Source organism: Diplotaxodon limnothrissa, linkage group LG8, assembly GCF_057381915.1.
Source record: "Diplotaxodon limnothrissa isolate DT_005_m linkage group LG8, D_limnothrissa_male_GT1.1, whole genome shotgun sequence".
Classification (NCBI taxonomy): domain Eukaryota; kingdom Metazoa; phylum Chordata; class Actinopteri; order Cichliformes; family Cichlidae; genus Diplotaxodon; species Diplotaxodon limnothrissa.
Window position 1 is genome coordinate 22927957 of NC_140603.1, and position 13111 is coordinate 22941067.

A 13111-nucleotide genomic window follows, 5' to 3' on the forward strand; every position below is an offset into this window, starting at 1 on the left:
CATTTTTAATCTGTAGCTCTGCTCTAAAAGAACGTACGTACCTGGGCCCGCCTACTACGCTTGCAAAGGTAAAATGATTGGCTAGAATCCAAAGTGTATGACATCTCAGGAAAAAAAAGCACCGAAAAAAAGCACCGAAATGTGCACTGCTTTTCGGTCTGGTTACTACTGTTTATGTCAGAACCAGTGCCATCATGGCACCGGATACCGGTACCCATCCCTGCTAGTGGGTGTGGGAGTATAGTGGTGGCCGTTACATGCTGATCGCGTTGCTGTTCAGAGAAACCTTACCGTTGTAACTTGGCTGGCGCCGGCGACTACCGATCCCCGCACATGTATGTATGGACAGGGTAGAGCCGTGGGACCTGGCTTGTATGGTCTTATGTTGCTAACGTCAAATAAAGGTCTGTTTAACTGACTGGCTCTGAGTTATCCGGCTAACCTCCACACCACATGCCCGCTGGACCTGCTAGCCGCTCCTCCCTCGCCAGACTGCTGTTACGATGCATCTATCGATGAATCCTATATATAGTACATAGACTACAAGCGTGAGATTTGTGGCAATATAGTATAGTGTAAAGCGTTTGTCCTATGAGTTACTGACTAAGCTGCTTCTGTCCTCCTGCTTTTTCCCTTAGACCAGTTGAATGAAGGGAGAAAGGAATAAAACCTTTGAGCATGTGCTCCAGTGGCGCAATTGGTTAGCGCGCGGTGCTTATATGACAGTATTGGGCTGAGCTATGCCGAGGTTGTGAGTTCAAGCCTCACCTGGAGCATAAACTTTGAGCTAATGCTTAGTTAATGAAAAAGATAAATGCTGAGCTCACTGAAAATGTCAACAGACTTTATGACATCTTTAAAATGAACAACATTCAAAATAAAGATTAAGAAATCCAGACTTATACCTCTCTGTGTTTGTTCTGCTATTTTTTGTTTCTGTTTATTTTCAATGTGAGCTATTAACCACCTTGATATAGACGTTCTTCCAAAGTCAGAGAATTTTGGCTGTTTGTGTGTGTGTGTACCTTTTCAAGGTTCAAGGTTCAAGGTTCTTTATTTGTCACATGCATAGTTATACAAGTATAACACACAGTGAAATGTAGCCTGACACGCTCCTTGACATGTGCAAAAAAATTGGGGGGGGGGGGGGGGGGGGGTGTATATATATATATATATATATATATATATATATATATATATATATATATATATATATATATATATATATATATATACATTGGGTGAATGTGCAGTAGTAGCAGCAAGCAGGTGAATTCTGATATGAATAGACATCTGACTATTTTACAGGATAGACAATATAAACATATTTAAAATTAAAGGAATTGAAATGTACATTGTGCCTTGGTTTAGTGTCTGGAAGAGTCCTGTCTCAGTCAATTATAGATGATGTGAGAGGGCGGGTGTGTGTTTAGGGCCCGGATGGCTTGGGGATAGAAGCTCCACTTGAGTCTCTCTGTCCTTGCCCGGAAGATGCGGAACCTTCTACCAGATTGCAGAAGTTGGAACAGTTTGTTGCCAGGATGGGACGGGTCCTTCAGTATCTGCGCTGCTCTAGTCCGGCATCTCCTGGTGTAGGTGTCCTGAAGCGGGGGGAGAGCAATCCTGCAGCAGCGTTCTGCTGTACGGATCACTCTCTGGAGAGCTTTTTGGTCCTTCACACTCCCCTCTTCATGCTACACAGAGTTGTTACAGACCTCCTAGGATGAGACAATCTTTCAATCTACAAATGATTATATACTTCTAAGCATATATGAGTAAATATTTCTAAGCATAAATGACAATCAACAATACAAAACCTAACACCTAGCCTTTTTGGTCTGGACCTGAATGTGGGCAGCCCATGTCAGGTCTGAGGAGATGTGGACACCAAGATACTTGAAGGACTGCACCCTCTCCACTGGAGCTCCATTGATGATAATGGGCTTGTAGTCTCTGTGCTGACTCCTTCTGAAGTCCACCACCAGCTCCTTGGTCTTGCCGATGTTCAGGTGGAGGTGGTTGTCCTGGCACCATGATGCCAGATTGTTCACTTCATCCATGTAGGCCGCCTTTTATATCCTTATGTATAGTTTATACCAAAGGTTCTCAGACCGCAGGGCGTAAGGCAAATCATTGGTTCGTCATGTTGGGCAACAATCACCATGGGAAAATGATGTGTGTGAAACTGAGATGATTATGATTATATGAAGTATATATTCATGTTGTGTTTAAACTGGGCTGAAGGTTTAGGTTAATCTCAAGAGTTACTTCCACCAGTTTCCATACAAAATGGGAAACCTGAGAGAAATTCTTCTTCTACTTCTTATAGGGTTTATTGGCAGTTGGCTATGTTGTTCTCATTGTACATGCTTCCCTTGGGCTCTATATCTCACAAATGTAACATTTCTTTTCATTTTTATGCTGATGATATTCAAATCTATTTTTGTCTGACTGACGATACCCCATCTTCACTACGCTGCTTTCTTGATTGTATGAAGGAGATCAAAGGGTGGTTAACGAGTAACTCCCTTTTTCTAAATGAAAAGAAAACGTAAATTATTGTCTTTGATAGCCACATCCCTCGGCGACAATTAGCCAATATATTTGGGCCCTTTGCTACCTCCCTCTCTGATACAGTACGTAACTTAGGCGTTCTTTTGGACAGCTCCTTTACACTTGATAAACAAGTGTCTTCTGTAGTACAGTCTAGCTTTTACCAAATATGACAAATCTCTAAGGCTAAGCATTACATACCACGGATGGATCTTGAAAAACTTACACATGCATTTGTTACTTCAAGATTAGACTACTGCAACCCCCTTTACCTGGGCCTCCAATCTGCCCGTCTTCATAAACTACAACTTGTCCAAAATGCAGCGGCACGCCTTTTAACTGGTACTAGAAGGTTTGATTCTATTACCCCGATCCTTGCTGACCTACATTGGCTGCCCATCAAATATCGGATTGATTTTAAGATTTTATTTCTTACATTCAAAATCGTAAATAATATTGTGCCTTGCTATTTAACTGAACCTCTCCGCCTGTATACTCCTAGGAGAGCACTTCAATCATTGAGTCAAATGCTCTTGGTGCAACCTAGGTCCCGGCTGAAAACCAGAGGTGATTGTGCCTTTGCCATTGCTGCACCTAACCTCTGGAACAATCTTCCAGCTAAACTTCACACGTCTGAATTGTTTTAATCTTTTAAAACACGATTGAAAACTTATTTATTTGATCTTGCATTTTAGATTAGTTAGTCAGTTATCAGATGTACACTTTGTACTTTTATTGCATTTGTATGTAATTTTAACCTATTGTGTTACTGGGTTTTTCCAGCTGATATTTCTGTGTTGATTTTACCTAACTTTAACACTAGGGCCCTATTTCAGGAAGCCGGTTTAGTGCAAACTCTGAGTAAGTATACCCTAAGTTAACGAAAACTCTGGGTTTTCGGTTTCACAAAGCGAGTTTAGATTAATTCTGAGTGAGTTACTATGACGACACACTCCGTGAAGCTAACCTGCCCCCTAGCAGGTTTACTTCAACTAACCCTGACTGTCTCCGCCCCTTTGTCAGAAACCTGACTGTAGGAAACGTCAGACATGGCGTGCCCCTTCCTTGAAGAGCCAGTAGATGTTGAAGCCCAAATTCTCCGCAGAGCTCTCCGCCGGGGGAGAGTGATTAGAGCGCGTTCGGACATTTTATCATTTCCTGATGATTTCCTGTGTGAACGTTACCGTTTTTCAGCACAATCTATAATTTATTTGAATAACATCCTCAGGCCTAATATTGCTCATGTGACACATCGCGGACATTCTCTCAGTTCTGTACATATTATTGTGTGGATGCCTTAATAGGCATCCACACTATTGAGATCCTGTTTCTCTTTCTTCTTTATTATTATTCCGGGTGTTTCCGTACACTTTTTGCCGTGGATCTACTTCCACAATTTTTGTGCTATTTTCACCGTTCAAACTCTAAACTGTTCTGCTCTTTCTGCTAATGCCGGCTATGACTTTTGGTGTTTATTACTATTATACTTTTTAAAATATTACACTTTTTTCCTTTAATTTGTCCCATTGAAATGAATGGGAAACTTCCACAATTCTGCTAAAACTTTCTTGTCTTTGAAACTTAACTACTGCCTCATACTTTCACCTAGAAACTCCATTCAAACTTTAAAATGTTCTCAAATGATTTGGCTATTCCTGTGTGATTCAGCTTTTTCAGATCTTCTACCGTTTTCATCTTATCTCTCTTTAAGTCTTCAGTTGCAAAATTGTGATTTTTCAGAAAATACATGCGTTGCTATGGTTGCTATGCAATTAACTCAGAGGGGACAGTGAAACTGTTTGAATTTTCTCTTCATGTCCAAACAACTTCTTGCTACTCGCTCAATTTCCACTCAAGCCCCACAAATTATACATCAAAACGTAGGTATTTTTGCTGGCTTTCAGAAAATGTCACTATCATTGTTGTGGGACTCATAGATATTTTGCAAATCTCCTCAGAGTAACACAAAGTCAGAAAACTCTCCATATAAACTCAATGGAGAGTTTGTTCAAAATCACCGCTGGATTTCTCTAATGAGAGGCATTTTCAAATTGTCATATCTCCTTAACGAAGCGAAGTTAAGACATGAGGCTTGTCCCCGTATATGTTCAGACACTCCTGACGCTCACAATTCAAGAATTTCTTTCTCACCTATTACCGTTCTGAAATGAGTTGGACTTGTTTGAGGGTAGGAAATTTGTCCCTCGCTCAGATTTCATCAGATTTCAATCTCTGGAAATGAACCACTTTTTTCTCTCGTCATATCTTTTTGATGGATTTCCACAGAGCCCTGAAAATTTCCATGACTGTTCACCAAAGCCTGCTGTTTCTTACGGTGAAAGAATGATTTTGATGCTCCATATAGATTTAGAGTTACCAAAGGTTGTTTGAGCGCAAGTCAAGGCAGTTTTTGCTTCGCCTCTACTCAGTTACAATGTATTACAAGTCATATATCTTTAATAATTTATGTTTTATCTCTGAATTATGAAGACCTGAAGATTCCCCCATCTCTTCTGAATAAAACGATGCCTGAATGACCGTTCTAGCCTCTACGGTTAGGAAATTATGGCCATTTGTTCGAGGGGAATCCTGAATGTCAGAAATACACTGAAGAAAACTCACACCTCTCTCTGTGTCTGTGTGTGTAAGGGCTGACTACAGCAGGTGCAGCTAATTTAACTGACCTACATATACCAAGCCCAGACTCTCAACAGCTCCTGTTCCCTTTACTGTCTGTGTATGTGTGTCTGTGTATCAATATTTCTCCTATGTTTAAGTATTACTCCTCAATCATAGTATTTCTGCTAAAGCAAAGTACTTCTACTACATCTTAGTACTTCTGCTAAATCATAGTATTTCTGCTAATTCATAGTATTTTTGCAAAATCATGGTATTTGTGCAAAATCATGGTTTTGGGGCCAAATATTTCTGTTATTTTATAATATATGTGCTGAATATATTATATGTGCCAAATCATAGTATTTATCCCAAATTATAGTATTTATGCCAAATTACAGTATTTCTGCTAAAACGCAGAAATAGTACCTTTTAGCAGGAATTTCTACCAAAAGATAGTACTTCTGCTAAATCAGAGTATTTCTGCTAAACCAGAGTATTCCTGCCAAATCATAGTATTTGTACTGAAACATGGTACTTCTGCCCAATCATAGTATTTGTACTAAATCATAGTACTTGTGCCAAATCATAGTATTTATACCCAATCATAGTATTTCTGCTAAATCATAGCATTTGTGCCAAATATGGTATTTGTGCAAAAACATAGTATGTCTGCAAAACCATAGTATATCTCTTATGTTATAGTATTACTACTAAGGCATAGTATTTCTGCCAAATCATAGTATGTGTGCCAAATCGCAGTATTTATACCAAATCACAGTATTTGTGGTAAAACATAGTATTTCTGCCATATTGTGGTATTTGTGCAAGAACATTGAACTGTTATGTTATAGTATTACTACTAAGTCATAGTATTTCTGCATTGTTATAGTATTTGTACTAAAACGTAGTATCTCTGCCAAGTCATAGAATTACTGCAATTTCATAGTTTTTTTTAGGAAATCTGTTATGTTATAGTATTACTACTAAGTCATAGTATTTCCGCCAAATCATAGTATTTGTGCCAAAGCATCGTATTTGTATGGAGTCATAGTATTTCTTCTAAGTCATAGTATTTCAATCAAATCTCAGTAGTTGTTGTTAAAACGCAGTATTATTGCCAAATCATAGTATTTGTACCCAATCTTAGTATTTCTGCTAAATCATAGCATTTGTTCCAAATCATGGTATTTGTGCAAAAACATAGTATGTCTGCAAAACCATAGTATATCTCTTATGTTATAGTATTACTACTAAGGCATAGTATTTCTGCCAAATCATAGTATTTGTACTAAATCATAGTACTTGTGCCAAATCATAGTATTTGTTGCACATCATAGTATTGGAACCAAAACATAGTATTTGTCCCAAAGCATCGTATTTGTATGGAGTAATAGTATTTCTTCAAAATCATAGTATTTCAATCAAATCTCAGTAGTTGTGTTAAAATGCAGTATTATTGCCAAATCATAGTATTTGTACCCAATCATAGTATTTTTGCCAAATTGTGGTATTTGTGCCCAATTAATAATTCTGTTATGTTATAGTATTACTACTAAGTTGTAGAATATCTGTTATGTTATAGTGTATCTGCGGAATATAGTATGTGTGCCAAATCGTAGTATTTATACCAAATCACAGTATTTATGCTAAAACATAGTATTTCTGCCATATTGTGGTATTTGTGCAAGAACATTGAACTGTTATGTTATAGTATTACTACTAAGTCATAGTATTTCTGCCAAATCATAGTATTTGTGTGAATTTGTATACTGTAATATCACTGTAGTATGTAGTGGCTAAGTAGGGGGTGTTTACAGTGTAAATAGGTCATCTCTTGTGTTGGAGTGCCCTCTTGTGGCGCCTTTTGGGTAGTGCCTTAGTAAACGTGAACCCTGTAAGAAGTGGTATCAGACTGATTTGTAGTGGAGGAATTTGTTGCCAGTTTTCTTAATCATAGAAACCACACCATATCACCTCTCCACATCCTCCTACTGTATGCCATGCCTCCCTCTACCATCCATCTGACCGCCAATAAACTCCACCTGTGGTAATCTAATCCCTGGATGTCAGCCTCTCCTTCTGACCGAGGATAGTTACTATTGCAGCACCACCCAGCATTAAACTGACGTACACCATTCTGTACAATAGTATTTGTGCTAAAAAGTAGTATTTCTGCCAAATCATAGTATTACTGCTATTTCATACTATTTAAGCGAAATTACAGTGTTTCTGCAAAAACATGTTTGAGGGGTGGAAATCTGTCCTCCTCTCATTTTTCAAACTCCGAAAATTAAGCCATTTCTTCTCTCGTCATGTCTCCGCCACGGAGATACAAAGAGCTATGTAAATCGCAGTCAAAGTACACCAAAGTCCGCTGATTCACCCAGTGCAAGAATTATGCTTCTATCCCACCTAGTTTTTGAGTACAAATTTATACACTATCACAGACCGGTAATTCATATTGATAATTTATTACAATTCTGCAAAGTTTTATGATTTTAGCAGCTTTTCTAATATGGACCTCAGATTCTTGTTAACAGTCTATGGCAGAAATACATACAAGTACACAGCCTGATGAAGCAGACAGAAGCAGTACCTCTGATTGGTTCAGCATTTTCACCTCTTATCAGCACAAATCTCAGCCTCTTCTGCTGTTTTCATTAGAATTGTAAGCTTTTCCACCTTTTTTCAGTTACGTGAGAACCAGTTTGGCTCAATGAGTAGCTGAAAAATATCAGCCTCTTCTGCTGTTTTAGCAGGATTTCAGAGTTCAGCTTTTTCACTTTTTTTAAGCACAAATTTCAGTTTCTTTACCTCATTTCACAACAAAGTTCTTCCTCTTCACCTCTTTTCTGCTAATTTGAGCTTCTGCTCCACAGTGCACATTGTCCCTCTCATCATATCTTTGCTTGTGACCAGAGCTCATTTCACTCAGAGGGTAGGGCATCTGCCGTGAGACCCGGTGGCAGAGGTTTGAATCCTACCTGTGACAGTTGCTACACATGTTCCCTGCTTGCATGCGCTCTGCTTTCTTGTGTGTCACTGCTCTCCAGTGTGTCATTACACATACAGCCATCTTCAGCAAGCACTTCTGCTTCTACACCTCTTTTCAGCTCATCTTTTTGCTTCTTTGCCTCTTTTCAGCAAAAAATTCTGCTGATTCACCTCTTTTCTGCCAAATGTTTATCTTTTTCACCTCTTATCAGCACAATTCTAAGCAGCTTCTGCTAATTTCACCACAATTGTCACTCTCTCCACCTCTTCTTTGTGTGAATGAGTTTGGTGCACTGAGGTGAATCGCCGCCTTTAGACCAGAAGGGCCAGGTTCAAATCCTGCTCAGGGCAATGTTTTTTTTTTTTTTTTTCAACTTTTTCAGCTTTTTTCAGCAGACATCTTCAGCGTTAAGGCATCCACACAGCATTTTCGCAGGAAATGCAAATTTTTCTAGTTTGTATTGCACTTCGGTTTTTTGCAAACGGGAGCTTTCTGTATAATATTGGTGACGCTGAGCACGTTTCCAAGGCTACCGTCTGTCGGGCAGTCAGGAATGTTACAGTTACACTGAAACGTCTCCTGTACTCGTTTGTGGTGTTCCCCGGTCATAGACCCACAAGATTTATCAAAGAGGGATGCCACAAAATTGCAGGTATCAGGATGAACGAAACTTAATTCATGATGTGGTGATATTTGAACTACTACTTAAATTTTACATTTATTCTCACGGTTCCCAGGCGTGATTGGCTGTATAGATGGCACTCACATTCCAATCATTGCTCCTTCAGTAAATGAAGGAGACTATGTGAACAGGAAGTCTTTCCACAGCATTAATGTACAGGTACATAGTTCCCTGTAGCATTTCAAACTAACAAATTATTTCATTATAGTAATGGATGCTAATTTGTGTTCTCTGCACTGTGAAGATCATATGTGATGCTGCCAACATTATCACAAATATGGAAGCCAACTGCTCAGCCTCTGTGAGTGGTGGTGGTGGTGGAGGACCCCCACCTGTTTTTCGGGCCTCCGCTTTTTTTTCTGTTGGCTATAACGGGTCACATTTGAGCATACAGAGTAAGCAAATATGTACTTGTAATGTGCTCAGATAATTTCAATAAGTGCTTACAGAGGGGAAATTAATGTAGCCTCTAACTGCAATTGATTTACATCGGACAAACAGACCAAGCACTATGGCCCATGATACAATTACACCTTACCTGTTTGGACTATATTTTTATATTTCATTTTTACTTGCTGCCAGGAACGTTTGGGGCCTGTTGGGTTGCACCTGCGCTTAAATCACATCACAAAATCAAATGTATAAAATAAAAAATAAAATAAAATATAATAAAATAACGTGTTAAATGGGTGGAAATCCATAGATCAATGTTTAAATTAACACTCACGCATTGACTCTGTCGGCTTTGTTTTGCCATGCATGCACCCTTTGTTTACAGCTGAGGCTGTGTTACTTTTTTTCCGCGGAATTTGCATGTTATCGGCATATGCTGCCATCAGAATTTCGGACTCAAGCGCTGTGAAATACATTGACCGCGCCTTCTTTCCCTCCGTCTCCATGGTGACTCGCTTAATCTGTGCTCCACTAATCAGGGCTTTATGTATCCTCGTGCGCGCGCTTAACTTGGGGTTAAAGCAACTCCGCGTTGACTGAACTAATTGTTATCAGCCTTTCTGAAACCGAATATTCCGAGTTGGACAGTTCGGGGTTACTCAACCCTGAGTATCGTTTTTTACTCTGAGTTTTCTAAACCCGCTTCCTGAAATAGGGCCTAGGGCCCTGTGCTTCGTACGTCGCTTACTACATCCAAGATCAAATGAAACATCCAAGACCAAATCATCGCGCTAACTCTGAGCTCGCTATTCCGGTTCCCCGAACACACCTGTTGTTGACGATTAGTATAGCTGGATGAAGTAATGTGAGATCACTGGGTGGCCCAACAGGGGCTACGCATCGATAGTAGAAACATTGATCGGCAACCCTGTGATTGGTCGGCGAAAATGTCGAAGGAGCGCGCTCGGTATTTTTCGGCAGCAGAGCAAGAACTCTTGAGTGAGGGATTTCAGGAGTTTCAGAGTTTAATTAAAACGCAAGGGAACACTGCAAAGGCTGCAAAAGCAAGGAGAGAGGGCTGGCAGAAAGTTGCTGACAAAACTCGTAAGTAATTCAATAATAACAATAATAATGGAGTGGATTTATATAGCGCTTTTCAAGGCACCCAAAGCGCTTTACAATGCCACTATTCATTCACTCTCACATCGGCCCCTCTGGCCAACACCAGTAGGCGGTAGGGTAGATTTATCATATCACACCATATTATCCAATATTATATTACATTATATTATATTATAATATGTTATATTATATCCCCTTTCACATTAGAGCCACAACAGGACCCACTAGAACATGGGAACAAGTAAAAGTGAAATATAAGAATATTCTACAGAATGGTAATATTTATCACTTATATTGCTTGTCGTCTCTTGGAAAGAGACCCTGGAATACTCTGTTTGTTTGTTCATAACAGCAACCAAGAAAAGGGCAGAGCAAAAAAAAAGACAGGTGGTGGTCCTGCACCCCCTCGTCAACAAGTTGGTTAAGTAAATAATATCCTCACGGGAAAATCGATATCTCTCTATGAGCACACTGTTGCGCTGAGCTAAAGGATCCTGTCTGTCCCGCAATATACGCTGAATTCTGAGGACTCTCCTTATCAATCTTGCACCTTCCGCAATGGGTTGCTCGCGTAAACGGACAGGATATGACTGCGACAGACTTCCCAAATCCACCTTCGCTTTTATAGCCGTGGTCTCTCATCTTGATTACACGAAGTAATTTACAATTACTACTCTGAAATATGAATTACATCTGTAATAATCACATACATGTAATAGAATGTTAATAGTACATTTCCCTTTTTTAGGGAATGACCTGTATGTATCTGTGTGAAATCAATAAAAGGATCAAGTGCTGCATTATCTTTAGTTACATTGATGTTATTTATTTATGGTGAAACAGTGGTGGAATATCGCTGTTGCTTTCGTATGAATGACGCGGACATACCTGCGTGGCCGCGATCTAATCCTGTTTACATAAAGTAAACCTGCTCCCCAGCAGGTTTACGCTTATGGCTCTGTTGCTATGACAGCAAGTCCCGGATGGGCTTCGGGGAACCGAACGATCCAGGATCACGCGAAATCGTCAACAATCTCATCCAGCTAACTCACTTAGCGCGGTACGAAGAACAGGCCCCAGGGCCCTGTTTCAGGAAGCCGGTTTAGAAAACTCAGAGTGAAAAACGATACTCAGGGTTGAGTAACCCCGAACTGTCCAACTCGGAATATTCGGTTTCAGAAAGGCTGATAACAAGTAGTTCAGTCAACGCGGAGTTGCTTTAACCCCAAGTGAAGCGCGCGGACGAGGATACATAAAGCCCTGATCAGTGGAGCACAGATTAAGCGAGTCACCATGGAGACGGAGGGAAAGAAGGCGCGGTCAATGTATTTTACAGCGCTTGAGGCCGAAATTCTGATGGCAGCATATGCCGATAACATGCAAATTCCGCGGAAAAAAGTAACACAGCGACAGCTGCAAAAGAAAGGGAGCATGCATGGCAAAACATAGCCGACAGAGTCAATGCGTGAGTGTTAATTTAAACATTGATCTAGGGATTTCCACCCATTTAACACGTTATTTTATCATATGTTATTTTATTTGTTATTTTATACATTTTATTTTGTGATGTGATGTGAGCGCAGGTGCAACCCAACAGGCCCCAAACGTTCCTGGCAGCAAGTAAAAATGAAATATAAAAATATAGTCCAAACAGGTAAGGTGTAATTGTATTATGAGCCATAGTGCTTGGTCTGTTTGTCCCATGTAAATCAATTGCAGTTAGAGGCTACATTAATTTTCTGTCTGTAAGCACTTATTGAAATTATCTGAGCACATTACAAGTACATATTTGCTTACTCTGTATGCTCAAATGTGACCCGTTATAGCCAACAGAAAAAAAGCGGAGGCCCGAAAAACAGGTGGGGGTCCTCCACCACCACCACCACTCACAGAGGCTGAGCAGTTGGCCCTCAGCCAAAACAGTGGGCGCCCTGTGGCTGAAGGCATCTCTGCGGGGACATCCTCTGAGTCAATAACCCCGCAAGACACAAGTGCCTACATAGGGGGTAAATTCAAAATAATACATGATGTGCATACATCCTTTCTTCACAGTCACCTTTGCAGTGCTACTCATTCATTTGATAAACTCTTCACCATAATGAATTTGTTTGTAGTGAAGTTATTTTCCTACTGATTTTGCCTTCCCTCAGTCTTGGTTGTCTTTGAGAGCATAATGACAATGAAGTGTAAGGTGCTTGGTATGTTTGTTAATTGCCATTTGGTCCCTTGTAAGTTATAAGTGACCTGTATAAACCTCATATTCTATCAGTTGATGGTGATGGTGTACTGCATCTGGTGCAGCCTCCTGTTGAGCCAGACCAACATGCAGTTGTGAGTACTCTTAATACTCCACAGATTATATGAGTTTACAGTAGAACAGCAATGTTGTTTATTTCTTTACTACAGGAAAATAATGAAGAAACATTGACAGCTGTTACAGAGGAGGAAGCAACAGAGACACTTTATGAGGTTTACATCTTTTAATACTTTGTGTACAGGAAACACAGGCGACCAATAAAGCCAGTTGAACAAAAAATCTGTTTATTCTTCTTTCAACATGTTGAGGTGATGGGTCAAAAGAAATGATTGTGACATATGGTGTCTCTGACTGCTCTTCCATCTTGTATGTCCGTGGGAGGGTCAGGATGTTCATGGTTTGGATCACTGCTGTTTGGTTCAGAAGGACAGTGTTCTCCTCTAATTGTGGCAATGTTGTGAAGAATCACACATGCCACAATAATGTCACA

General features: G+C 39.9%; 1 non-coding gene across 1 annotated transcript; it reads left to right on the forward strand.

The window, feature by feature from the left end:
- The first annotated feature begins 682 nt into the window (after positions 1-682).
- On the forward strand, positions 683-776 carry trnai-uau (transfer RNA isoleucine (anticodon UAU)). The gene is made up of 2 exons: positions 683-720; positions 741-776. It is a non-coding gene; the product is annotated as a tRNA-Ile (tRNA).
- The last annotated feature ends 12335 nt before the right edge of the window (positions 777-13111 follow it).